General features: G+C 44.3%; 1 long non-coding RNA gene and 1 other non-coding gene across 2 annotated transcripts in view; one reads left to right on the plus strand and one right to left on the minus strand.

The window, feature by feature from the left end:
• The window catches only part of LOC113897746, a 79,198-nt gene that overhangs the window by 48,957 nt on the left and 2,590 nt on the right, over window positions 1-27,651 (plus strand). The gene's annotated exons all lie outside the window — the stretch shown is intronic.
• On the minus strand, window positions 17,376-17,482 carry LOC113897985. Its single transcript, XR_003512487.1, has one exon. It is a non-coding gene; the product is annotated as a U6 spliceosomal RNA (small nuclear RNA).

The following is a 27,651-nucleotide window of genomic DNA, read 5'->3' on the forward strand; positions in this document are numbered from 1 at the left end:
TTTTAGTATATCCAGGGCAAACACTTAAGTGGACTTAGTATACCAAAAACGCAGCAGCAGTCGCATCTGATGTTGGTGTGACATCTGCGATCCAAGAAGTTCTCCCCATCCCCACCCCCTGCTCATCTTCAGTTTCCCCTGAAACCTACCAGGGAGACAGGGAGGTATTATTAGCTCTGTTTTTCAGATGAGAAAATGTAGGCTGGGGGCGGGGGCAGTCATAAGATGCGCTGTCTTCTGGGATCTGACCAGGATAGTCACTAAGTACTTAAAGCTTTTCCCACACAGAAAACGGAGAAGTGCCCTAAGATGCCTAGGCTGAGTGCTAAGGGTGTCAGACTGGCCAGTTCCGCTGAGGGTGGATGGCACTGCTTCCTGTCATGCCAGCTTGGTGAGCATCCTTGGGGCTCGTAGGGGTGAGGCTTGAGCGGGGAAAGCAGGAATCTGACTCACGTGCTGTAGTCCTGAGCCTGGAGGACAAGAAAGACAGGGAGAAGCAGAGAAGGCGCTGAGAACAGTTCACAGTGGAAGTGTAAACGCAGGCAGGCCCCAGAGGCGGTTGTCTGAGTGACAGTGGATGTGTGAGCAGGCGGGGAGGAGCCGCTGTTCCGAGCAAGGGTACTGTATCGTGCTGCTGATTCTGCAGCCCCATGGACTGTGGTCTGCCAGGCTTCTCTGTTCATGGGATTTCCCAGGCAAGAATACTGGAGTAGGCTGCCATTTCCTCCTCCCGGGGATCTTCCCAACCCAGGGATCGAACCCATGCCTCTTGTGTCTCCTGCATTGGCAGGCAAATTCTTAGCAAAGATGTTCTGAGCAAAGATGATACGTTTTAGAGGAAGGCCATTAGGGGAGGGAGCCTTCTGTCCAGTATGACTGGAAGAAGTTTCAAGAAATAAGAGGGACAGCATGCCCCCAGACTCAGACACACCTCCCAGATTAAGGGGAGTGAGTGTTCACGAGGCAGAAAAGCTGAGCCGCTCCTTCATTTGGTTCTTGAGGCCACAACCATTCCTCTGGTCCATGGAAGCCTCACACGCTCTCATTTTCTCATTTTAGGTTTTGCATTAATTTCAACCCATTCAAGATATTAAAACATCAGAGAGTTGAAAAATTCTTGGAGGTCTCCTTTCAAATTCCATGCCAAGGCTTCTAGCTAGCTTTTCTATATTTAATCAAAAGAACCCAGTGTCTGCTTTCAAAGAAGTTGACACCCAGTGCCCTACCCACCAGTGGTAAACTGCAGCCCTTCAAAGCACAGGGCGGGCTGACCTCTGCCAATCAGACAGCACTGAGAAATCTGGGAGCTTCTCGGGGCGAGGACTGAAAGCGGAGGGAATGCTCCATGTCATCTGTAGCTGAATCCAGCCATATCATGAGCGCTGGGGTCATTATCTGTGACATGTGAAAAGCAAGACAGAAATTTGTTCTCACTCCCTCCTTACTGTTTTTTTAATCTAATTGACAAAAAGCCCACAGAAGTGCAATAAGAATTCCTCTCTAGTCAATAGGTGGAAATCTATTATTGTGGGAGAACTAGCAAAAGGTGTACAAGGAAATGAACCGGAATGGGCCGGAGTAACCTCAGTTTGAGAAGACGGGAATATGCTGCAGGCAAAGAAAAGTCACAGAGAAAACGGGAGGGGACGCAACACGTGGCTGAGGGCATCCTCAGCCCGCTTCAGGAAGGAAACACGCGAGTGCCGCACTCCAGGCGTTTAATTACGAACAGGCCCCCTAATCCTCCAAAGTTACCACTGTTTCCTGAGCAGCGTGGGCTTCTGAACTGAAACGCGCCAATGAGTCATTTCCATCTCACCCAGACCAGCCCAGCTTGGGACAGCACACCACCCTCCCCATGAAGGGTGAGCCGCCAATGCCAGGGTCACAGCGTTAGTGATGTGCACAGATCCTCAACAGGGCATTTCAAAATGGTGAATGTTAAAGTGTTTGAAATTATCATCAACGATTGTCCCGAGAATTAGGAAGTGGGTAAAAGAATTCTTCTGTGTTCTCATAATAAAGCCAGGGAGTTAAGAAAGATTTCTTCAGTTCAGTTCAGTTCAGTTCAGTTCATTTGCTCAGTCGTGTCCAACTCTTTGTGACCCCATGAATCGCAGCACACCAGGCCTCCCTGTCCATCACCAACTCCCGTAGTTCACTCAGACTCACGTCCATCGAGTCAGTGATGCCATCCAGCCATCTCATCCTCTGTCGTCCCCTTCTCCTCCTGCCCCCAATCCCTCCCAGCATCAGAGTCTTTTCCAATGAGTCATCTCTTCGCATGAGGTGGCCAAAGTATTGGAGTTTCAGCTTTAGCATCATTCCTTCCAAAGAAATCCCAGAGCTGATCTCCTTTAGAATGGACTGGTTGGATCTCCTTGCAGTCCAAGGGACTCCCAAGAGTCTTCTCCAACACCACAGTTCAAAAGCATCAATTCGTTGGCGCTCAGCTTTCTTTACAGTCCAACTCTCACGTCCATACATGACCACAGGAAAAACCATACTAGACCTTGACTAGACGAACCTTTGTTGGCAAAGTAATGTCTCTGCTTTTGAATATGCTATCTAGGTTGGTCATAACTTTCCTTCCTAGGAGTAAGTGTCTTTTAATTTCATGGCTGCAGTCACCATCTGCAGTGATTTTGGAGCCCAAAAAATAAAGTCTGACACTGTTTCCACTCTTTCCCCATCTATTTGCCATGAAGTGATGGGACTGGATGCCATGATCTTCATTTTCTGAATGTTGAGCTTTAAGCCAACTTTTTCACTCTCCACTTTCACTTTCATCAAGAGGCTTTTTAGTTCCTCTTCACTTTCTGCCATAAGGGTGGTATCATCTGCATATCTGATATTTCTCCTGGCAATCTTGATTCCAGCTTGTGTTTCTTCCAGTCTGGCATTTCTCATGATGTACTCTGCATATAAGTTAAATAAGCAGGGTGACAATATACAGCCTTGATGTACTCCTTTTCCTATTTGGAACCAGTCTGTTGTTCCATGTCCAGTTCTAACTGTTGCTTCCTGACCTGCATAGATAGAGTGCCTGATGAACTATGGAATGAGGTTCGTGACATTGTACAGAAGACAGGGATAAAATGCAAAAAAGCAAAATGGCTGTCTGGGGAGGCCTTACAAATAGCTGTGGAAAGAAGAGAAGTGAAAAGCAAAGGAGAAAAGGAAAGATATAAGCATCTGAATGCAGAATTACAAAGAATAGCAAGAAGAGATAAGAAAGCCTTCCTCAGTGATCAATGCACAGAAATAGAGGAAAACAACAGAATGGGAAAGACTAGAGATCTCTTCAAGAAAATTAAAGATACCAAGTGAACATTTCATGCAAAGATGGGCTCGATAAAGGACAGAAATGGTATGGACCTAACAGAAGCAGAAGATATTAAGAAGAGGTGGCAAGAATGCACAGAAGAACTGTACAAAAAAGATCTTCACGACCAAGATAATCACAATGGTGTGATCACTCACCTAGAGCCAGACATCCCGGAATGTGAAGTCAAGTGGGCCTTAGAAAGCATCACTATGAACAAAGCTAGTGGAGGTGATGGAATTCCGGTTGAGCTATTTCAAATCCTGAAAGATGATGCTGTGAAAGTGCTGCACTCAATATGCCAGCAAATTTGGAAAACTCAGCAGTGGCCACAGGACTGCAAAAGGTCAGTTTTCATTCCAATCCCAAAGAAAGGCAATGCCAAAGAATGCTCAAACTACCGCATAATTGCACTCATCTCACATGCACTCATCTCACAAATGCTCAAAATTCTCCAAGCCAGGCTTCAGCAATACATGAACCGTGAACTTCCTGATGTTCAAGCTGGTTTTAGAAAAGGCAGAGGAACCAGAGATCAAATTGCCAGCATCTGCTGGATCATGGAAAAAAGATTTCTTGCCTGACTCTAAAACAGAATTAGGACATGAAAGAGGGAGGACTTGTGATGTCTTTTCTGAATATTCAGTAATAACATGGCTGTGTAGTTTCATGGAGAAAGCAAAAGTCTTCTGCAAATTTAGCTGACATTTTAAATATACATATATGGGCAAATATTTATATGGAATAGGAAATGGCAACCCATTCCAATATTTTTGTCTGGAAAATTCCATGGACAGAGGAGTCTGACAGGCTACAGTCCGTGGGGTCTCAAAGAGTGGAACCTGACTTAGCACACACACATGCATACATATCTATATAAGTAGTGGATTTTGGATGATGGCCATTCTGACTGGTGTGAGGTGGTACCTCATGTAGTCTTGATTTGCATTTCTCTAATAATTAGTGAAGTTGAGCATCTTTTCCTGTGCCTCTCAGCCATATGTATGTCTTCTTTGTAGAATGTCTATGTAAGTCTTCTGCCCATTTTTTGATTGGGCTGTTTAGTTTTCTGATATTGAGCTGTAGGTCTAGGGTAGAACCGAGGAATGTGTCTTTTCCACCCACGTTCCAAATGACTCTGAAAAGTATAGACCCCACACCACACTTTCCTAATCACTATTGTGCTGACATGTGGATTTCTTAGGTGTTGGTGGAAACTGTACCAAGTATATATTTGGAAATGTTCGCCTTGGAATTATGCAAAAATGTTGGAAGAAAGGTGAATTTTGTTTCCCCCTTGAAAAAAATCCAATCTAACATCAACTCTTTCTTGAGCCCTCACTGTGTGCCGGGACATGTGAGGGGCATTTTTAAACGACCTGATTTAATTCTCACGGCGGCGGCCCTGTGGAGCAGACATTATTACCACCACTTCACAGATGAGGAAACACTCAGGACAGGCATGCTCAAGGCTGCACACGGTGGTACTGGGAGGGCTCCTTTATTATTCCTCTCTTCAAAAGCCAAAGATCAAATATGCTTCTTTTATTTTCCACTAGGTTGCTAAGCTTCATTCTTGTCACAGGATACATTTCCTCTGTGATCGTCCTCTGTCTCCACGATGAAAAATGGGCAGAGGTATATTTACTTCGACCAGCAGAAGGAAAGAGAAAATGCAAAATGCATAGAAAACAGAGGCTTCACAATTTTAAGGGAACGAAGCTAAGCACAGTGGCTTACCAACTAAATAAAGATGTCTATGGCCAGGTCCGGAGGAAACAGGATACAATGGTTAGGCCATCCACGCCCAGACAGATGGGAACGTGATAAAGGCAGATGGAGACGCAGTTTCTACCAGAGGCCCACCTGGGAGCAGGCGGGGCCTCCTGGCTCCTTGACCCCGCAGGGAACACAAAACACATCAGAGCAGGCGGCGCCCCTAGGGGAGATTCTTTACAGAACTGAACAGACCTGGGAACAGAGTGAAGACGGGAAGCATGCGCTCCCCTAAAATGACGGCAACTGGAAGAGCTCCGTGTGGAGCACCCTAGAGAGACCCAGGACCAAAGAAGGGGCACGGCCAGAGGAACACCAGCACACCCCACAGACAGGGCACCTGGGTGTCACTGGAACTGGTCAGCAAACGTCCATCATCCTCGACTCAAGACTTGCCTGGGTCTTAGAGCTCCAGCTTCAACTCATCCTCCTCCAAATGACGTCACTTCCGTGTTCCTCTGCGCACGCCACACTAAATCATATCCTATTGTCTCTTTGCAGACTGCCTTAATACCTAGAGTTCTTTTCTTTTTTTAACTTATTTATTTTTTAATAGAAGGATAATTGTTTTACAGAATTTTGCTGTTTTCTGTCAAACCTCAACATGAATCAGCCATAGGTATACACACATCCCCTCCCTTTTGAAGCTCTCTCCCATCTCCCACCCCATCCCACCCTCTAGGTTGATACAGAGCCCCTGTTTGAGTTTCCTGAGACACACAGCAATTCCCGTTGGCTATCTATTTTGTATATGGTAATGTAAGTTTCCACGTTACTCCTTCCATACATCTCTCCCTCTTCTCCCCTCTCCCCAAGTCCATAAGTCTATTCTCTATGTCTGTTTCTCCATTGCTGCCCTGTAAATAAATTCTTCAGTACCATTTTTCTATATTCCATATTTGTGCCTTAGAACATAATATCTATCTTTCTCTTTCTGACTCACTTCACTCTGTATAATAGGTTCTAGTTTCATCCACTTCATCAGAACTGACTCAAATCCATTCCTTTTTATGGCTGACTAATATTCCATTGTGTATATGTACCACAGCATCTTTATCCATTCCTCTGTCAATGAACTACCTTGAGTTCTTAATAATTCTCCTCCCAGGAACTGTAAGATGTGAGCAAGAGACAGGTAGAAAGGGCATCACCACCCAGGAGAACTCAGCTACAAGCTTCTTAGTTTATGAAACAATTCAGAAACTTACGGTGCTGGGACTTCCACTGCTCTTTGGTAAAATTCATACTGATAGGAAGAATTAGAGAGATTTAGAGAAAGGGGGAAGCAGAGGATGAGATGTTTGGATGACATCACCAGCTCAACAGACATGAGTCTGAGCAAGCTCCAGGGGTTGGTGAAGGACAGGGAAGCCTGGCGTGCTGCCGTCCATGGGGTCACAGACTCAGATACAACTTAGCGACTGAACAACAACAAGAGGCTTCAACTCATTTTAAATGTCAAAATGCAAGGATATGATGACACATCCCCCTGCATCACCACCTCTCATAGGAATCCTAACAATTTCTATTTTTCACATTGACATTTTTATTTCACATTCTTTTCATATGTGACTGAAGCCTTATCACGAACTGGCAAATTCCTAAATAGCATACATGTTTAAAGAATCTTTGGTACTGAACATGACCCCATATCATTTCATCCTGGTATGGAGCTCTCCAAAGTAACCTAACTTTAGTTTCAACCACAGAAAATTATTGAAATAGACACTTTTCATAGAACTGTGTAAGACGCTGTACAAAGAAAGAGTGAGCGAAGCTCAGCCTCATGGAATTTGTCCTCAATGTGGTCTTTGTTGCTACTAATAACTGTGAACTAATTGAACAAGTGAAAAGAAGCCATTATAAAGGAAAAACTCAACCTCCCCCTCCTACACAGGGAAAAAACCTGTCTTCCCTAATACCGCACTCACCCGGAGCACCACACCTCTGGGCACCGGGTGGTCAGTTCTCTGGCGCAGCAAGCGGGCATCCAGCCATTTAATTCAGTTCTAATGCGGTCATCCTGAAGACCTCATCAGAGCCCAGATCCCGGGGTGAGGGGTTCAGCCCTACAGGACTGCTCCTCACCACCTGGGATGTGGGTCATCACCTGGTTGGCTTCTGGTTGGCCAGCTACGAGTTTGGAGGTTCCAACGGCCGCCTCCAAATCAGAACACCAAGTGCAAGTGCACGATGTTACCCGTACTGCTGACCAACCGGCTACGGATCAGAGGCTCCCACGACCCCTCCATGGGTTCCGTTAACCTGCGAGAGCAGCTCACAGATCACAGGGAAATGCTTCTCGTGTTTAGTCGTGTGTCAAAGGACACGGATGAACACCCAGATGGAGGAGACGCTTGGGGAGGTGCGGTGGAGTGGTCGAGCTCCCCTGCACTGTCGGGCAGGCTTTTCTCCCAGTGCCTCCAAGGTCCCCCAGCTCAGAAGCGCTCCTGTGCCGGACCCTGTCCCTGGAGAGTGGCTGGAGGCTCCACCACGCAGGCAAGACCCACCATAAACTCCATTCTCAGCTTCTTTTCTCAAGAGGAGGTGGAGGGTGGAAATGAAGATGCCAAGCTTCTCAATGTGGGCGGTTCTTTCCTGTGACCAGCCCCATCCAGGAGCCACCCAGGGGCAGCTCTTTGGGACAAAAGACTCTCTTGTCACCCAGGAAATCACCAGTTTCAGGAGGCTTGTGCAGGAGTTGGGGCAGAGACCAGTATGTGTTCTTCATTATCTCACTGATGTATGTAAAGAGAGAGAGTGCAGCACTAACTGCCAAGTGAACGGCACTGCCACTCAGCACCTTAGGGATCCAAGGTCTTAGGACTTAGGGAAAGAAAGCCCAAGTGTGTGAGCTGGGTGGGAAGACCCGTGTCGCTGGGATGCCATCCACCCCTGCTTCCAGCCCGTCCCCCTCCAATTCTCCCTCCCACTGCCGTATAAACTGGTGTCTAACTGGGCATTTTTCTGCCTCAAACACTCTCAGCACTTTCTGTCATGTACAGAGACAAGCCACTTGGCCTGACCTAGAGGCCCTGAGGACGGGACCCTGCCCCAGCTTTTCCCAGGAAACCTTCGTCCCTCCACTCCCACTTTGAGTGACTCCCTTTGTCTTCCACATGAACTTCTATTCATCCCTTAGAACCCTCTCTACAATATTCCTTACCTCTGAAAACAGACTAGCACACTTCTCCCTGGGTCAGAACTGGGCCTCAAGCATATTTCATATTTAAACTGCAGAGGCTGTGTTTGCCTCCCTTTCAACCCTATGGAGGCATGTGTGTGTGTATGCTTGTCCATATGTCTTCCATACACCCCCCATGGCTGGGTAGATCAAAGATGTTCCAGGTGTCCAAAATAAATATTAGTTGAAAAAGAAATCTGGGCAAGCCCTTGGAGGATGTAGAAAAGCTTTGAGACCAGCCTGGATGCTATAAACATGAATTTTTTTCCAGGCCTCAGGTGGGTGTGACTGTGAGATGGTTCAAGGAACAGGAGAAAAAGGAGAAGAGCTTGAAAAATCATGTTGACTCAAATTTTGGAAAGTCTTGCAGGCCAAGTGAAGGGAAGTGAATTTCATCTGCATTGAAACTTTTAGGTAAAGGTGTGGTGTGATGAGCATAATATTGGGAAGATGAAATTAGCCGTGAGGTACCATGGATAACACACTACTGCAATCAAATTGTCATCGTCATGCGGGAAGGCTAGATTCTGCCGTGAGAGGTGGCAGAAATCATGATAGAGTCTCTGAGGGCTTCCCTTTGGATGATACTTCAATGCTTCCCACACAGCGAGGGCACCGTGAGGTGAACTGTGGCAAGAGGTCGGAGTGTGTCTTGAGCAAGAGAAGAAAATGCATTTACAATAAAACGCGTCCTGGTTGCTATTCCCATGGTTGTTTCCACATTGAACCATTGAATTTAACTTTTCCAGGGCTTCAAATTTAACTTATATGCAGAGTACTTCATGAGAAACGCTGGGTTGGAGGAAGCACAAGCTAGAATCAAGATTGCTGGGAGAAATATCAATCACCTCAGATGTGCAGATGACACCACCCTTATGGCACCAAGTGAAGAGGAACTAAAAAGCCTCTTGATGAAAGTGAAAGAGGAGAGTGAAAAAGTTGGCTTGAAGCTCAACATTCAGAAAATTAAGATCATGGCAACCAGTCCCATCACGTCATGGCAAATAGATGGGGAAACAATGGAAACACTGACAGACTTTATTTTTCTGGGCTCCAAAATCACTGCATATGGTGACAGCAGCCATGAAATTAAAAGACACTTGCTCCTTGGAAGAAAACCTAGACAGCATATTAAAAAGCAGAGACATTACTTTGCCCACAAAATCCCATCTAGTCAAAGCTATGGTTTTTCCAATGGTCACATATGGATGTAAGAGCTGGACCATAAAGAAGCCAAACACAGAAGAACTGATGCTTTTGAACTATGCTGCTGGAGAAGACTCTTGGGAGTCCCTTGGACTGCAAGGACATCAAACCAGTCAATCCAAAAGGGAATCAAGCCTGAATAATCATTGGAAGGACTGATACTGAAGCTGAAGCTCCAGTACTTTGGCCACCTGATGCAAAGATCCAACTCATTAGAAAAGGCCCTGATGCTGGGAAAGATTGAAGGCAGGAGAAGGGACCCCAGAGGACAAGATGGTTGGCATCACCGACTCAATGGACATAAGTCTGAGCAAGCACCAGGAGATGGTGAAGGTCAGGGAAGCCTGGCATGCTGCAGTCCATGGGGTCACAAAGAGTTGGACATGACTGAGCAACTGAACAACAACGACAAGGGCTTCAAAACCTCCCAAGGGGCTTCCCAGGTGGCACCAGTGGTAAAAGGACCTGCCTGCCAATGCAGGAGACACAAGAGATGTGGGTTTGATCCCTGGGTTAGGAAGATCCCCCGGAGAAAGAAATGACATCCCACTCCAGTGTTCTTGCCTGGGAAATCCCACTGACAGAGGAGCCTGGCAGGCTGCAGTCTATGGGGTCGCAGAGGGTCGGACACGACTGAGCAACCAGGCACACAGAAAACCTCCCCTCTTCCTAACCAGCCCCCTGGATGCTCTGTTGCAGTGCATCCATCTCCATATGGGACAGGAATGGGATTCGGATACATGCTTTTTTGTGTGTGTGTGTGATGCCTCCAGCTTGTTTATTCTTTTTTTTTTTTTATTCTTCCAATTTTATTTTATTTTTAAACTTTACATAATTGTATTAGTTTTGCCAAATATCAAAATGAATCCGCCACAGGTATACATGTGTTCCCCATCCCGAACCCTCCTCCCTCCTCCCTCCCCATACCATCCCTCTGGGCCGTCCCAGTGCACCAGCCCCAAGCATCCAGCATCATGCATCGAACCTGGACTGGCAACTCGTTTCCTACATGATATTTTACATGTTTCATTGCCATTCTCCCAAATCTTCCCACCCTCTCCCTCTCCCACAGAGTCCATAAGACTGTTCTATACATCAGTGTCTCTTTTGCTGTCTCGTACACCAGGTTATTGTTACCATCTTTCTAAATTCCATATATATGCGTTATTATACTGTATTGGTGTTTTTCCTTCTGGCTTACTTCACTCTGTATAATAGGCTCCAGTTTCATCCACCTCATTAGAACTGATTCAAATGTATTCTTTTTAATGGCTGAGTAATACTCCATTGTGTATATGTACCACAGCTTTCTTATCCATTCATCTGCTGATGGACATCTAGGTTGCTTCCATGTCTTGGCTATTATAAACAGTGCTGCAATGAACATTGGGGTACACGTGTCTCTTTCCCTTCTGGTTTCCTCAGTGTGTATGCCCAGCAGTGGGGTTGCTGGATCATAAGGCAGTTCTATTTCCAGTTTTTTAAGGAATCTCCACACTGTTCTCCATAGTGGCTGTACTAGTTTGCATTCCCACCAACAGTGTAAGAGGGTTCCCTTTTCTCCACACCCTCTCCAGCATTTATTATTTGTAGACTTTTGGATCACAGCCGTTCTGACTGGTGTGAAATGGTACCTCATAGTGGTTTTGATTTGCATTTCTCTGATAATGAGTGATGTTGAGCATCTTTTCATGTGTTTGTTAGCCCTCTGTATGTCTTTTTTGGAGAAATGTCTATTTAGTTCTTTGGCCCATTTTTTGATTGGGTCGTTTATTTTTCTGGAGTTGAGCTGTAGGAGTTGCTTGTATATTTTTGAGATTAGTTGTTTGTCGGTTGCTTCATTTGCTATTATTTTTTCCCATTCTGAAGGCTGTCTTTTCACCTTGCTAATAGTTTCCTTTGATGTGCAGAAGCTTTTAAGGTTAATTAGGTCCCATTTGTTTATTTTTGCTTTTATTTCCAATATTCTGGGAGGTGGGTCATAGAGGATCCTGCTGTGATGTATGTCGGAGAGTGTTTTGCCTATGTTCTCCTCTAGGAGTTTTATAGTTTCTGGTCTTACGTTTAGATCTTTAATCCATTTTGAGTTTATTTTTGTGTATGGTGTTAGAAAGTGGTCCAGTTTCATTCTTTTACAAGTGGTTGACCAGATTTCCCAGCACCACTTGTTAAAGAGATTGTCTTTAATCCATTGTATATTCTTGCCTCCTTTGTCGAAGATAAGGTGTCCATATGTGCGTGGATTTATCTCTGGGCTTTCTATTTTATTCCATTGATCAATATTTCTGTCTTTGTGCCAGTACCATACTGTCTTGATAACTGTGGCTTTGTAGTAGAGCCTGAAGTCAGGTAGGTTGATTCCTCCAGTTCCATTCTTCTTTCTCAAGATCGCTTTGGCTATTCGAGGTTTTTTGTATTTCCATACAAATTGTGAAATTATTTGTTCTAGCTCTGTGAAGAATACTGTTGGTAGCTTGATAGGGATTGCGTTGAATCTATAAATTGCTTTGGGTAGTATACTCATTTTCACTATATTGATTCTTCCAATCCATGAACATGGTATATTTCTCCATCTATTAGTGTCCTCTTTGATTTCTTTCACCAGTGTTTTATAGTTTTCTATATATAGGTCTTTAGTTTCTTTAGGTAGATATATTCCTAAGTATTTTATTCTTTCCGTTGCAATGGTGAATGGAATTGTTTCCTTAATTTCTCTTTCTGTTTTCTCATTATTAGTGTATAGGAATGCAAGGGATTTCTGTGTGTTGATTTTATATCCTGCAACTTTACTGTAGTCATTGATTATTTCTAGTAATTTTCTGGTGGACTCTTTAGGGTTTTCTATGTAGAGGATCATGTCATCTGCAAATAGTGAGAGTTTTACTTCTTCTTTTCCAATTTGGATTCCTTTTATTTCTTTTTCTGCTCTGATTGCTGTGGCCAAAACTTCCAAAACTATGTTGAATAGTAATGGTGAAAGTGGGCACCCTTGTCTTGTTCCTGACTTTAGAGGAAATGCTTTCAATTTTTCACCATTGAGGATAATGTTTGCAGTGGGTTTGTCATATATAGCTTTTATTATGTTGAGGTATGTTCCTTCTATTCCTGCTTTCTGGAGAGTTTTTATCATAAATGGCTGTTGAATTTTGTCAAAGGCTTTCTCTGCATCTATTGAGATAATCATATGGTTTTTATTTTTCAATTTGTTAATGTGGTGTATTACATTGATTGATTTGCGGATATTGAAGAATCCTTGCATCCCTGGGATAAAGCCCACTTGATCATGGTGTATGATCTTTTTAATGTGTTGTTGGATTCTGATTGCTAGAATTTTGTTAAGGATTTTTGCATCTATGTTCATCAGTGATATTGGCCTGTAGTTTTCTTTTTTTGTGGGATCTTTGTCAGGTTTTGGTATTAGGGTGATGGTGGCCTCATAGAATGAGTTTGGAAGTTTACCTTCCTCTGCAATTTTCTGGAAGAGTTTGAGCAGGATAGGTGTTAGCTCTTCTCTAAATTTTTGGTAGAATTCAGCTGTGAAGCCGTCTGGACCTGGGCTTTTGTTTGCTGGAAGATTTTTGATTACAGTTTCAATTTCCATGCTTGTGATGGGTCTGTTAAGATTTTCTATTTCTTCCTGGTCCAGTTTTGGAAAGTTGTACTTTTCTAAGAATTTGTCCATTTCTTCCACATTGTCCATTTTATTGGCATATAATTGTTGATAGTAGTCTCTTATGATCCTTTGTATTTCTGTGTTGTCTGTTGTGATCTCTCCATTTTCGTTTCTAATTTTATTGATTTGGTTTTTCTCCCTTTGTTTCTTGATGAGTCTGGCTAATGGTTTGTCAATTTTATTTATCCTTTCAAAGAACCAGCTTTTGGTTTTGTTGATTTTTGCTATGGTCTCTTTTGTTTCTTTTGCATTTATTTCTGCTCTAATTTTTAAGATTTCTTTCCTTCTACTAACCCTGGGGTTCTTCATTTCTTCCTTTTCTAGTTGCTTTAGGTGTAGAGTTAGGTTATTTATTTGACTTTTTTCTTGTTTCTTGAGGTGTGCCTGTATTGCTATGAACTTTCCCCTTAGGACTGCTTTTACCGTGTCCCACAGGTTTTGGGTTGTTGTGTTTTCATTTTCATTCGTTTCTATGCAAATTTTGATTTCTTTTTTGATTTCTTCTGTGATTTGTTGGTTATTCAGCAGCGTGTTGTTCAGCCTCCATATGTTGGAATTTTTAATAGTTTTTCTCCTGTAATTGAGATCTAATCTTACTGCATTGTGGTCAGAAAAAATGCTTGGAATGATTTCTATTTTTTTGAATTTACCAAGGCTAGCTTTATGGCCCAGGATGTGATCTATCCTGGAGAAGGTTCCATGTGCGCTTGAGAAAAAGGTGAAATTCATTGTTTTGGGATGAAATGACCTATAGATATCAATTAGGTCTAACTGGTCTATTGTATCGTTTAAAGTTTGTGTTTCCTTGTTAATTTTCTGTTTAGTTGATCTATCCATAGGTGTAAGTGGGGTATTAAAGTCTCCCACTATTATTGTGTTATTGTTAATTTCTCCTTTCATACTTGTTAGCATTTGTCTTACGTACTGTGGTGCTCCCGTGTTGGGTGCATATATATTTATAATTGTTATATCTTCTTCTTGGATTGATCCTTTGATCATTATGTAGTGACCTTCTTTGTCTCTTTTCACAGCCTTTGTTTTAAAGTCTATTTTATCTGATATGAGTATTGCTACTCCTGCTTTCTTTTGGTCCCTATTTGCATGGAAAATCTTTTTCCAGCCCTTCACTTTCAGTCTGTATGTGTCCCCTGTTTTGAGGTGGGTCTCTTGTAGACAACATATGTAGGGGTCTTGTTTTTGTATCCATTCAGCCAGTCTTTGTCTTTTGGTTGGGGCATTCAACCCATTTACATTTAAGGTAATTACTGATAAGTATGATCCTGTTGCCATTTACTTTATTGTTTTGGGTTCGAGTTTATACACCGTTTTTGTGTTTCCTGTCTAGAGAATATCCTTTAGTATTTGTTGGAGAGCTGGTTTGGTGGTGCAGAATTCTCTCAGCTTTTGCTTGTCTGAAAAGCTTTTGATTTCTCCTTCATACTTGAATGAGATCCTTGCTGGGTACAATAATCTGGGCTGTAGGTTATTTTCTTTCATCATTTTAAGTATGTCTTGCCATTCCCTCCTGGCTTGAAGAGTTTCTATTGAAAGATCAGCTGTTATCCTTATGGGAATTCCCTTGTGTGTTATTTGTTGTTTTTCCCTTGCTGCTTTTAATATTTGTTCTTTGTGTTTGATCTTTGTTAATTTGATTAATATGTGTCTTGGGGTGTTTCTCCTTGGGTTTATCCTGTTTGGTACTCTCTGGGTTTCTTGGACTTGGGTGATTATTTCCTTCCCCATTTTAGGGAAGTTTTCCACTATTATCTCCTCAAGTATTTTCTCATGGTCTTTCTTTTTGTCTTCTTCTTCTGGAACCCCTATGATTCGAATGTTGTAGCGTTTAATATTGTCCTGGAGGTCTCTGAGATTGTCCTCATTTCTTTTAATTCGTTTTTCTTTTATCCTCTCTGATTCATTTATTTCTACCATTCTATCTTCTAATTCACTAATCCTGTCTTCTGCCTCTGTTATTCTACTATTTGTTGCCTCCAGAGTGTTTTTAACTTCACTTATTGCATTATTCATTATATATTGACTCTTTTTTATTTCTTCTAGGTCCTTGTTAAACCTTTCTTGCATCTTCTCAATCCTTGTCTCCAGGCTATTTATCTGTGATTCCATTTTAGTTTCAAGATTTTGGATCAATTTCACTATCATTATTCGGAATTCTTTATCAGGTAGATTCCCTATCTCTTCCTCTTTTGTTTGGTTTGGTGGGCATTTATCCTGTTCCTTTATCTGCTGAGTATTCCTCTGTCTCTTCATCTTGTTTAAACTGCTGAGTTTGGGGTGTCCTTTCTGTATTCTGGCAGTTTGTGGAGTTCTCTTTATTATGGCGTTTCCTCACTGTGTGTGGGTTTGTACAGGTGGCTTGTCAAGGTTTCCTGGTTAGGGAAGCTTGTGTCGGTGTTCTGGTGGGTGGAGCTGTATTTCTTCTCTCTGGAGTGCAATGAAATGTCCAGTAATGAGTTATGAGATGTCTATAGTTTTGGGGTGACTTTGGGCAGCCTGTATCTTGAAGCTCAGGGCTGTGTTCCTTTGTTGCTGGAGAATTTGCTTGGTATGTCTTGCCCTGGAACTTATTGGCCCTTGTGTGGTGCTTGGTTTCAGTGTCGGTATGGAGGCATTTGATGAGCTCCTGTCAATGAATGTTCCTTGGAGTCAGGAGTTCCCTGGAGTCAGGGTTTGGACTTAAGTCTCCTGCTTCCGATTATCGGTCTTATTTTTACAGTAGTTTCAAAACTTCTCCTTCTATACAGCACCATGGATAAAACATCTACATTAAAGATGAAAAGTTTCTCTACAGTGAGGGTCACTCAGAGAGGTTCACAGGGTTACATGGAGAAGAGAAGAGGGAGGAGGGAGTTAGAGGTGACCCAAATGAGATGAGGTGAATCAATAGTGGAGAGAGTGGGCTAGCCAGTAGTCACTTCCTTATGTGCACTCCACAACTGGACCACTCAGAGATGTTCACGGGGTTATACAGAGAAGAGAAGAAGGAGGAAGGTAACAGAGGTGGCCAGAAGGATAAAAGGGGGGAATGAAAAGGAGGGAGACAGATCCAGCCAGTAATCAGTTCCCTAAGTGTTCTCCACCGTCTGGAACACACAGAAATTCACAGAGTTGGGTAGAGTAGAGAGGGGTTAGGGAGGAGACACAGGCGACCTGGTGGAGAAAAAGGAGGGTCCAAAGGGAGAGAGAGCAGTCAAGCCAGTAATCTCACTCCCTAGTGAAAAATGGGTCCTGAAGATTGGGTCCTTAAAGGTACAAAATTGGTAACAAATACATAAAAGCAAAAATTAAAAATCTAGAGTAGAGTTTGGAATTTCAAAAATACGATGTTAAAGAAAAGAAGAAGGAAAAGAAAGAGAGAAAAAACGAACAAACAAAAACAAACAAGGTCGCGAAAATTATAAAGAAAGTACAGGTACAAAATTGATAACTAATACCAGAAAGCAAAAATTAAAAATCTAGAGTAGAGTTTGGAATTTCAAAAATACAATGTTAAAAAAAAAAAAAAGAAGAAGAAGAAAAATAAAGAGAGAAAACAAACAAACAAATACGAACAATGTCACAAAAATTATAAAGAAAATACAGGTACAAAATTGATATCAAATACCAAAAAGCATAAATTAAAAATCTAGAGTAAAGTTTGGAATTTCAGATATACAATGTTATATAAAAGAAGAAGAGAAAGAAACAGAGAAGAAGAAAAAAAAAAAAGTCACAGAAATTATATAAAAAAAAACTATAGGTACAAAATTGATAACATATACCAAAAAGCGAAAATTAAAAATCTAGAGTAGAGTTTGGAATTTCAAAAATACAATGTTAAAGAAAAGAAGAAAAAAACAAAAACAAAACAAAAAAAAAAAAACAAGGTCAAAAAATTATAAAATATATATATATGAAGTTTGCTGAAGAAGAAAAAAATAGGGTCTTTTTTTTTTTTTTGCAAAGTAATAGGTTATAAAAGTGAAAATTAAAGGAACAATAGAGGACTTAAAAAAATTTTTTTTAATTAAAAAAAAAAAAAAAAAAGAAAGAATGACCGTAAAAATAATAAAAATATATCTAGGGCTTTTTTGTTTTTTTTTTTTGTGGGTGTTGTGGGTTCAGTTCATTTTTGGCTAGTTCCTTGGTCAGATTTATATTTCTCAAGATCTATAGGCCCCTTCCTATGTAGTCCGTAGTAACCACAGGGTTTTAAAAATATGGAACGCTTCACGAATTTGCGTGTCATCCTTGCGCAGGGGCCATGCTAATCTTCTCTGTATCGTTCCAATTTTAGTATATGTGCTGCCGAAGCGAGCACGGATACATGCTTTTTGTTCATAGAAGCACTGAGTGAGTCAGCATTCGCATGAAGGAAGATGGTGTATCTATTCTGAGAAGCAGGTCATAAACCAGCCCGTAACATTGCAGTGCCGGCCCTCAGCTCTGACAAGTGCGAGTGGGGCGATTGTTTCAGAGCAGAGGACTCAGGAAGTGCCCATGGCTGCTCCAGAATGCTAGAACACAAACATCAAATTTATGTAGTGCATTTAAGGGGTTTCATAACAGAGATTATTCACGTGTCAGAGTGCATATTTACAAAATGGTTAAAATGCACATTAGCTACCTGAGAGCCTGGCTGCAATCGTGATCTTGAAATTACTGCCGTCTGTCATGTATACATGGAGGATCGGATCTTTTTTTAAAGTGTATTATGCGTCCAGCAGAGCAAAACCGTATTCTCTGAGCCTTCTGGTCAGTTTTATTCGTCCTTGTAGATCAGCACTTAACCATCACTCCATTTCAAGACATGTGACAACAGCAGCGTGAATGGGATCAACAGCCTGGACTAGCCTGGGCCAGCGGCGATGGTTCAGCTCTGCTTCCGTTTCTGCATGGTTACCGTGACACCCTCACAACCGGCCAACTGAACCTTCCTCTTCAGACCCCCCTCCAGAGGACACCTCGCTTCCTGGAGGAGCTGGAGCTCTGCGGTACTCCCCCCTCTCAGCCTGGGAGCACAGAGGCTCAGGGAGGAAGTGGAAGAGCCAGTAAAGACCGATGGGTGGTCCTCCCCTCGGAAGGTGATCTCTCAAGAGTCCCTACCTGAGGGTTGTGGTGTGCGTGTAAGAGTGCATAGCATGTGACTAGGGGTGTGTGTGCGTGTGTGAGCAGGTAGGGTACATATGTGTTAATGTCTCGTGGTGTGTGCATACGTGTGTGTGAGGAAGAATGTGTAGCCATGTGAGTATGTAGGGGTATGTGTGGGTTTGGGGTACATGTGTTAGTGTATAGTGGTATATGTGTGCATGTGAGAGTGTGCGGGTGGGAGGTGTCTGTGTATGTACATGTGTGTATGTAGGTGCATGAGCATGTAGGGGGTATATGTGTTATTGCATAGTGGTGTCTGTGTGTGAGTGATAGTGCATAGCCATGTGAGTGTGTGGGGGTGGGAGGTGTGTGTATAGGAGTGTGTATCTATATGGGTGTGTAGGTGTGTGAATGTGTACAGTGCATGTGTGTTAGTGTGTAGTGGTCTGTGTGTACATGTGTGTAAGGAAGAGTGTGTGTCCATGTGAGTGTGTAGGGGTGGGTAGGTGTGTGTGTGTGTGTGTGAGCATGTAGGGTGCACATGTGTTAGTGTGTCTCGGTGTGTGTGTGTGTGTGTGAGCATGTAGGGTGCACGTGTTAGTGTGTTCGGTGTGTGTGTGGGGGTGTGTGTGTGTGTGGGGGGGTGCATGAGCATGTAGGGTGCACATGTGTTACTATGTCTTAGTGTGTGTGTATGTGTGTGAGCATGTAGGGTGCACATGTGTTAGTGTGTCTCAGTGTGTGTGAGTGTGTGTGTGTGTGAGCATGTAGGGTGCACATGTGTTAGTGTGTCTCGGTGTGTGTGTGTGTAGGTGTGTGAGCATGTAGGGTGCACATGTGTTAGTGTGTCTCAGTGTGTGTGTGTGTAGGTGTGTGAGCATGTAGGGTGCACATGTGTTAGTGTGTCTCAGTGTGTGTGTGTGTAGGTGTGTGAGCATGTAGGGTGCACATGTGTTAGTGTGTCTCAGTGTGTGTGAGTGTGTGTGTGTGTGAGCATGTAGGGTGCACATGTGTTAGTGTGTCTCGGTGTGTGTGTGTGTGTGTGTGAGCATGTAGGGTGCACGTGTTAGTGTGTTCGGTGTGTGTGTGGGGGTGTGTGTGTGTGTGGGGGGGTGCATGAGCATGTAGGGTGCACATGTGTTACTATGTCTTAGTGTGTGTGTATGTGTGTGAGCATGTAGGGTGCACATGTGTTAGTGTGTCTTGGTGTGTGTGTGTGTGTGTGAGCATGTAGGGTGCACATGTGTTAGTGTGTCTCGGTGTGTGTGAGTGTGTGTGTGTGTGTGAGCATGTAGGGTGCACATGTGTTAGTGTGTCTCGGTGTGTGTGTGTGTGGGTGTGTGAGCATGTAGGGTGCGCATGTGTTAGTGTGTCTCGGTGTGTGTGAGTGTGTGTGTGTGTGTGAGCATGTAGGGTGCACATGTGTTAGTGTGTCTTGGTGTGTGTGTGTGTGTGAGCATGTAGGGTACACATGTGTTAGTGTGTCTCAGTGTGTGTGTGTGTGTGTGTGTGTGAGCATGTAGGGTGCACATGTGTTAGTGTGTCTTGGTGTGTGTGAGTGTGTGTGTGTGTGTGAGCATGTAGGGTGCACATGTGTTAGTGTGTCTTGGTGTGTGTGTGTGTGTGTGTGTGTGTGTGTGTGAGCATGTAGGGTGCACATGTGTTAGTGTGTCTTGGTGTGTGTGTGTGTGTGTGAGCATGTAGGGTACACATGTGTTAGTGTGTCTCAGTGTGTGTGTGTGTGGGTGTGTGAGCATGTAGGGTGCACAAGTGTTAGTGTGTCTCGGTGTGTGTGTGTGTGGGGGGGGTGCATGAGCATGTAGGGTGCACATGTGTTAGTGTGTCTCAGTGTGTGTGTGTGGGTGTGGGTGGGTGCGTGAGCATATAGGGTGCACATGTGTTACTATGTCTTGGTGTGTGTGTGTGTGAGCATGTAGGGTGCACGTGTTAGTGTGTCTTGGTGTGTGTGTGTGGGTGTGTGAGCATGTAAGGTGCACGTATTAGTGTGTCTCGGTGTGTGTGTGTGGGGGGTGCATGAGCATGTAGGGTGCACATGTGTTAGTGTGTCTCGGTGTGTGTGAGTGCGTGCAGGTGCGATGTGTGTGGCCCTGGGGAAGGAAAGGAACGGCCCCCACCCGCACGCGTGTGATGGTGAGCAGCTCTTCTGGGTTGCTTGGTTCAGGGGCCTGGAGCTGCTTAAGGCGAAGGAGAGGTGCCCCAGTTAGGTGTTTCTGCTGAAGTGAATCTTCTAAAGGGAAAAGCCACGTACACCTGGCTATATTCCTACTTATGTGGCACAACATAAAGAAGAACCGTGTTTTCTTTTCCATGGTTTTGGGGGTTTTTCTATTTAGTTCTTTGGCCCATTTTTTGATTGGGTCATTTGTTTTTCTGGAATTGAGCTGCAGGAGTTGCTTGTATATTTTTGAGAGTATTTTTTTTTTTAAATGTAACTCTTTGGTACCTTGCAAATTCTTTTTTAATGCTTTTTATTTATTTTGGGTGTACTGGGTCGCTGAAGCTTTGTACAAGCTTACTCTAGTTGCCATTACCTGGGCTGCTCTCCAGCTGCGGTAGCTGGCTTCTCCTGTTGCAGAGCGCGGGCTCTAGGGGTTTCAGCAGTTCTGTGGCTCTCGGGCTCCAGAGCACATACTCAGTAGTTGTGGGGCGTGGACTTAATTTCTCTGAGGCATGTGGGATCTTCGCCGACTAGGGATCGGACCCCTGTCTCCTGCATTGACACATGTGTGTGTTTTACCAATGAGCCACCAGGGAAGCCCTGTGGTTTTGGTTTTTGAAATCAAATTGATCTGGATCTGATCAAATACAGTCACAAGCTGTGAGCTGAGCTTCACAGCTTCAGAAAGACAACTCCTCTGTCCTCCACCATCTCCCAGAGTTTGCTCAAACTCATGTCCATCTAGACAGTGATGCCATCCAACCTGCTCCTCCTCTGTCACCCCCTTCTCCTCCTGTCCTCAATCTTTCCCTGCCAATTTACCTCAACACCTGGACCTAACATTCCATGTTCCTAGGCAGTATTGATCTTTACAGCATGGGACTGTACTTTCACCACCAGACACATCCAAAGCTGAGCCTCTTTTCTGCTTTGGCCCAGCCTTCATGGATCACGCCTTGTCGTGGCAAAGTGGCTTGAGTAACTCAATGAAGCCACAAGCCATGCCAGGCAGGGCCACCCAAGACAGACGGGTCAGAGTGGAGAGTTCTGACAAAACATGGTGTCCTGGAGGAGGGATTGCAAACCACTCCAGTGGTCTTGCCTCAAGAACCCCATGAGCAGCGTGAAAAGGGAAGAGGCTGGTTGTTATCAAGCCTGTAAGTAAACCAGCTCTATCACTTAATAAACAAGTCTCATGGCTGGACTCGCCAGGAGCCCCTTAGAGTCTAAGGACTGGATGTTACGTGTGACATGCCAGCACGGTGCTGGGCTCAGAGTAGGGCTGCAGTAAAGATGAGCTATTATTTACACTGGCTAGTTTTCACTAAATAATCTATTCCAATGATCACTTTATCATTAATTGTCTATTAAGCTAAACAGCCTTGAAAAGAAAATATGGAAAAATTCCACTCTCTTTGCCACCAAAAAGTACAAATTAAAAACCACCATAGTGAAGTGAAAGTCACTCAGTTATGTCTGACTCTTTGTGACCCCATGGACTAAACAGTCATGGAATTCTCCAGGCCAGAATACAGGATGGGCAGCCTTTCCCCTCTCCAGGGCGTCTTCCCAACCCAGGGATCGAGCCCTGGTCTCCCCCATTGCAGGCAGATTCTTTACCAGCTGAGCCACCAGGGAAGCCCAACCGTAAGAGGACAAATAATTCTCCCATACCAAAAATTATTATATTTTAAAATATCTGTCTCCAGTTTAGAGAAGGCGATGGCACCCCACTCCAGTACTCTTGCCTGGAGAATCCATGGACGGAGGGGCCTGCTAGGCTGCAGTCCATGGGGTCGCTAAGAGTTGAACTCGACTGAGCGACTTCACTTTCACTTACACCTTCATGTGTTGGAGAAGGAAATAGCAACCCACTCCAGTGTTCCTGCCTGGAGAATCCCAGGGAAGGGGGAGCCTGCTGGGCTGCCGTCTATGGGGTCGCACAGAGTCGGACACGACTGAAGCGACTTAGCAGCAGCAGCAGCAGTCTCCAGTTTAAAGGAATCAGATGAGGAATTCATGGATGATGCTTGTAACCATATGCAAGAATGAAAATGAGAGGGGGGATGATCCTCTCCAGTAGTCTCCAAAACAGGAAAAGCTGCCAAGAAAATGAGATGGGGAAATAAGGAGATGCCGAAAACATGATATTGTGAAAACAGTCAATTTATGGGTTCCCTGGCTTTTCATGTGAGTTTGGAGAAATTACTAGTCTGTCAGTGACAATGCACAGTAGCGGGGTGGGGCGGGGCTGACCTGAAAGCTGGCTGGTGTGCTGCTTGACAACTGAGTATTTCAGGGGGCCCTGCAGCCCCCGAGGAGAAGCGCCCTGGCTGTGACTCAGCCTGTGGTCGGCCCCCCCCACCCCCCTGCCGCCTGCACGTAGGCTCACGTATCCCACCCAGGGCGGGTGCGGGGAGCACCACGTGCAACCTGGTTGGCTTCCCCTAGGACGACACACTTCTCCTCTTGAAACTTAAAGGCCAGCAGCTTCATGGCTTCAGTCCTGACCATGGGATGGGTTATTAGAAACAATTTTCTAATTTTCAAAATACATTGGGAACTCTGCAAATCAGCCAGCCCACACTCTTCAAAATGTCCATCAGGAAAGACAAGCTATCAAGCTTAAAAGAGACTAAAGAGACATGATTGCACCTGATCCTTAATTTTTTAAAGACAGCCTTAAAGGACATCATTGGATTAACTGGAGAAATGCATTAAATAGTTGTATTATAACAATACTAAATTTTCCGAGTGTGCTAGAATAGTGGCCTCTATGCTCAGCCTCCCAAAGGTGTTCAGATCTAATCCTTCTCTCCCTGGGCAGCAGACTGGAGACACCTGCCCAAAGAACCTGACCAGCCAAGGTGACTTCGTAACACCATGGTGGGGTTCCCTCCAAACTGGCTGTGAAGACCACCCTGCAGCGAAGCCACCCAGAATCTCAGGGCCTCTTATCATCATCCTAGTGACACTCTGACATTTGAGAAATATTTTAACATGAAACATATACTTTAATATGGAAACATCCCCTATGGTTTTATTAACAATATCAGAGAAGATGAAAAAAGAGTGCATCCATATAGCGGGCCATTCAAGAATTTTTTTCGAGGAATATGTGGCAAATGAAAGATTTGGAAAACAAAAGTAGCTCTTGAAATTAATAATATAAAAGCAGAAAACGTTTAAGTTCAATAAAAGAGTTAAAAGACAAAATAGAAAAAACTGTGTGACCAGGCCATGCCTTCGGCCCCATTTTCCTGTTTCCATGGTGACCAGCCACCTGTTTATCCTCTATTTCAACATGATCAGTCTAAACACCCTGGCCAGGGGCTCAGGGTCCCCACCTCTGGAACTGAGGGTCTGGAACCTTGGCACCAGCTTCAGTCAGTGCAAAAAGCTTGAGTACCCCCCTAAGGATCAAGCTTAAGATGACATAATTTTTTTTATCTTTGTATTTTGTATCGGGGTATAGCCGATAAACAATGTTGTGACAGTTTCAGGTGAGAGTGAAGGGACCCAGACGTTCAAACACACGCATACACTCTCCCCGACACTCCCCTCCCATCTCAAGGTGAAAGAATCTGGAAGCGTAAAAACCAGACCCGAAGGTGCAGGGGAACAGGGTGGGTGCCAAGGACCCGCCACAAAGCTAGGGGCGCACGGGACTCTTGAGAGTCCCTTGGACTACAAGGAGATCCAACCAGTCCATTCTGAAGGAGATCAGCCCTGTGATTTCTTTGGAAGGAATGATGCTAAAGCTGAAACTCCAGTACTTTGGCCACCTCGTGCGAAGAGTTGACTCATTGGAAAAGACCCTGATGCTGGGAGGATTGGGGGCAAGAGGAGAAGGGGACGACAGAGGATGAGATGGCTGGATGGCATCACTGACTCGATGGACGTGAAATCTGGGTGAACTCCAGGAGTTGGTGATGGACAGGGAGGCCTGGCGTGCTGCCATTCATGGGGTCGCAAAGAGTCACACACAACTGAGCGACTGAACTGAACTGAACTGAGTCAAATATTTCCATTTCTCTAAAATTTCACTAATTGCCTTGGTAATTGCATTTGCAAGACTATAAGATGCTAGTGCAGACCAACATTTTTAATTCCATAAACGAAATAAGAAGGGAAGTTTGAGAGACGGAAAGGAAAGAGTGCAGCGCTTTATGCCCTGTCTACATCCGGGCACCCCGCCTGCACCGACCACTCACTGATTTATTTTTCACACCATTAACAAATAGGAAGTTAAACTATATAACAAGTTTTCAAACTAATTTTTCAAGCTGGCATTTTAATGCTTGGATATTCAGAAGTGGCCCACTTCATTTTCTTCCACCCTTCCAGTAACTGGAATGATCGGATTACGAGAAGATTTCCAGGGCTAAATTACCTTACCCTTGATCTGCATCATGCTTTACAAGAAGTTCCCGCTCTTTGCTCTCAACTGACACCCTGATGACACTGTGTGATTTGGTCCCAAAAGAAGCTAGAATGTTGGCAGTGAAGGTGCCACATTTTAATCTGATGGAAGCAGAGATATAAGGAAAATCAACGTAAAATCTGTCCGTGACATGTAACTTTTGGAGCCGCTGAGTTGGGAAAAGCAGAGAGAATGGAAATTAGCGTCATGCTCTGTTTGTATGGGATTAAATTCCAGAGTCCTGATCCATCTTTTTTAGAAGTAATAACCCAGCCCTTTGCTTTTCTGGCATGCCTTGGTGTGCAGAATCGCTGCTACATCTTTTTCCAACATCTTTACATTTGAGTGCACATAAACCCAGACTTGATGGAGGTCAGACCCTCATTAATTCACTTCACCAGGCCGGAAAACTGCTCTCTAAGAAAGGGTGAAGAAAAAAAATCTCCCCCTAATGCACAAACAAGGAATTACCAACATAATATATATCAGGAAAATCAGGCAAAAGAAAAAATAATTCAACAGCAGACCAACAATTTTCATTCAGGTTCTACCACAATCCCAATGTAATTGGTAAAAAAATAAATTAAATATGTTTTACGATCAAATGTTTCCTTCAGCTACAATTTAGAATGCTCATAAAATCATGAGCTGGAATCCACTGTCCTGATGAATCTTTAAACTTGGAACAGATCTCATATCATGAGAGTAAATTATGACACTGGATTTCAAAATGCTCATGTAATGTGATGGACTCTCTACAAAGACCCCGAAGAAATAAATATTGCAAGCCTTCGAGCCAAGGTCGCCGTATTGATTGAACAGGAAGGGGCATTCTAGAAGGGCAAAGCCTTTTCAAAAATTAACACTACACAGATGCACCTGAATGCTTTTAAGAAATGTCTTTGGCAAATGGAACATCAATCTAGAGACTGGAAAAAAAAAATCAGCTCATGCTGAGAAAAAGAGAATGATACTTAGAAAGCACAGTATCCCTTCCAATGCAGTGATCCTGCCTGAAAGGAAAGGGGGAAAGAAAAGAAAAAAGGAAGGAGCCAAGCTTTATCTAGGGATTAGAAGTGAAGTGAAGTCGCTCAGTCGTGTCCGACTCTTTGCGACCCCATGGACTGTAGCCTACCAGGCTCCTCTGTCCATGGAATTTTCCAGGCAAGAATACTGGAGTGGGTTGCCATTTCATTCTCCAGGGGATATTCCCAACCCAGGGATTGAACCCAGGTCTCCTGCATTGCAGGCAGACGCTTTACCCTCTGAGCCGCGTGGGAAGTCACCAGGGATTAGAAAGTCACCGTGCTTTAGTGGGCATTGAGCTCCCAGGGGTCTTAACACCAGAATGACCGCAGAATGCCGAAGGGCACACGGTCTACAGAGGAGGTCGTGACCTATGGAAGAATGGCCTCCGCTTATAAATAGCTGTGTATTGAGTGAAATGAATGGAAACCCATTTATATCTTGGAAAAAATAATCGGGCCGATGGACTGTGAGGAGAGAGGCCCCGGAAGAGAAGCGGAGGAGGTCACTGCCACCAGCGTGCTGGGTCAGCGAGCAGGGCAGACGTTCCCGCAGGGCCGAGGGGCGGGGGGCAGGCAGGGAGGGCTCTGGGCTCCCTGTGCAGAGGACTGACTCCGTTGGGCACATTAAACCATCTTCCTGGGGCTGCTTTCCCAAAGCCGGAGCGGGGGGTCTGTGACCAGGGCTTGCCTTTTGCTTCGTGATTTCAGTTTTTACATTAAATAGCAAATCTCCACTGTGAGAGGAGGTTCTGGGCTCCTGTTTTCATCTCACGGTTCATTCCCCCAATCATCTGGCTTACTGATGTCTCCTGGGATTTCCTGCCTGTGGTTTGCAATGTGATGATGAGGCAGGAGTCTATTTTCAGGCATTCCTTCTCCGGGCGCATTATGCTCAGATAAAACTGGTAAGAAAAGTCACAGAGGTGTCTCATCGAATATCACATGCAAATCTGCTGGCTTCTCTTCTGCGCGGCCGTTTAATCGGCATGCTGGGGTCACATGCTGCCCGTCGCCCCGACTCTTTGTGATTCTATATTTTTTTATTATACTCCATTTAGAGTTATTATAAAATTTTGGCCGTATTCCCCATTCTATACGATGACTCAGAGAAGTCAATGGTGGAAGAGACCTAGGTGTGTGTGATACTGTAATGAGCTACTCAGATCAAACTGCAGTTTCACTTCAACCAACATTCACTTGGCACCCAACGTTCAGCAAGAACATTGCCATGAGCTGCAAGCATCACTGGGAAAGTACATTCTTTTTGCCGGTAAGGAATTTACCATCTCCTGGGCCCACAACCCTACTCTCACACAGGTTTTGGGAATTCCAGAATATCAAAACCCCAATGGAAAGATGCAATAAACTTCAGACAGCCTGATACACAAAATAATTCAAGTCAACCAGACCCTGGAGGAATGCCCACCTCCCCAGTCGATCACAAGTCTTTCCGCTCATGTTCTGTTTTCATTCATCTTGAATTTGAAGGCAGAATGTTGACAGCTGACTCAGGAAGCAGGCTAATGAGCCTGCTAATGCTCTCATGCTTACCTCAAAATTCCTTAAACTTCTGTAATGGGTGTGCGGCAACGAAGTCTGATACGGGGTCCAGAGACACCCAGGAGGGTCAGCTGAGAACAGACCACCTGTGAAGAGGGGAGCAGGCAGACCGTGAGGACGGGGGCTCTTCCGCTGGCCAGCCTCCTGCCAACCCCCCAGTCCTCCCCAGACCTCTCCCATGGGACCAGGCTAAGTCCCAGGGCCGGGAA

Source organism: Bos indicus x Bos taurus, chromosome 8 (assembly GCF_003369695.1).
Source record: "Bos indicus x Bos taurus breed Angus x Brahman F1 hybrid chromosome 8, Bos_hybrid_MaternalHap_v2.0, whole genome shotgun sequence".
Classification (NCBI taxonomy): Eukaryota; Metazoa; Chordata; class Mammalia; order Artiodactyla; family Bovidae; genus Bos; species Bos indicus x Bos taurus.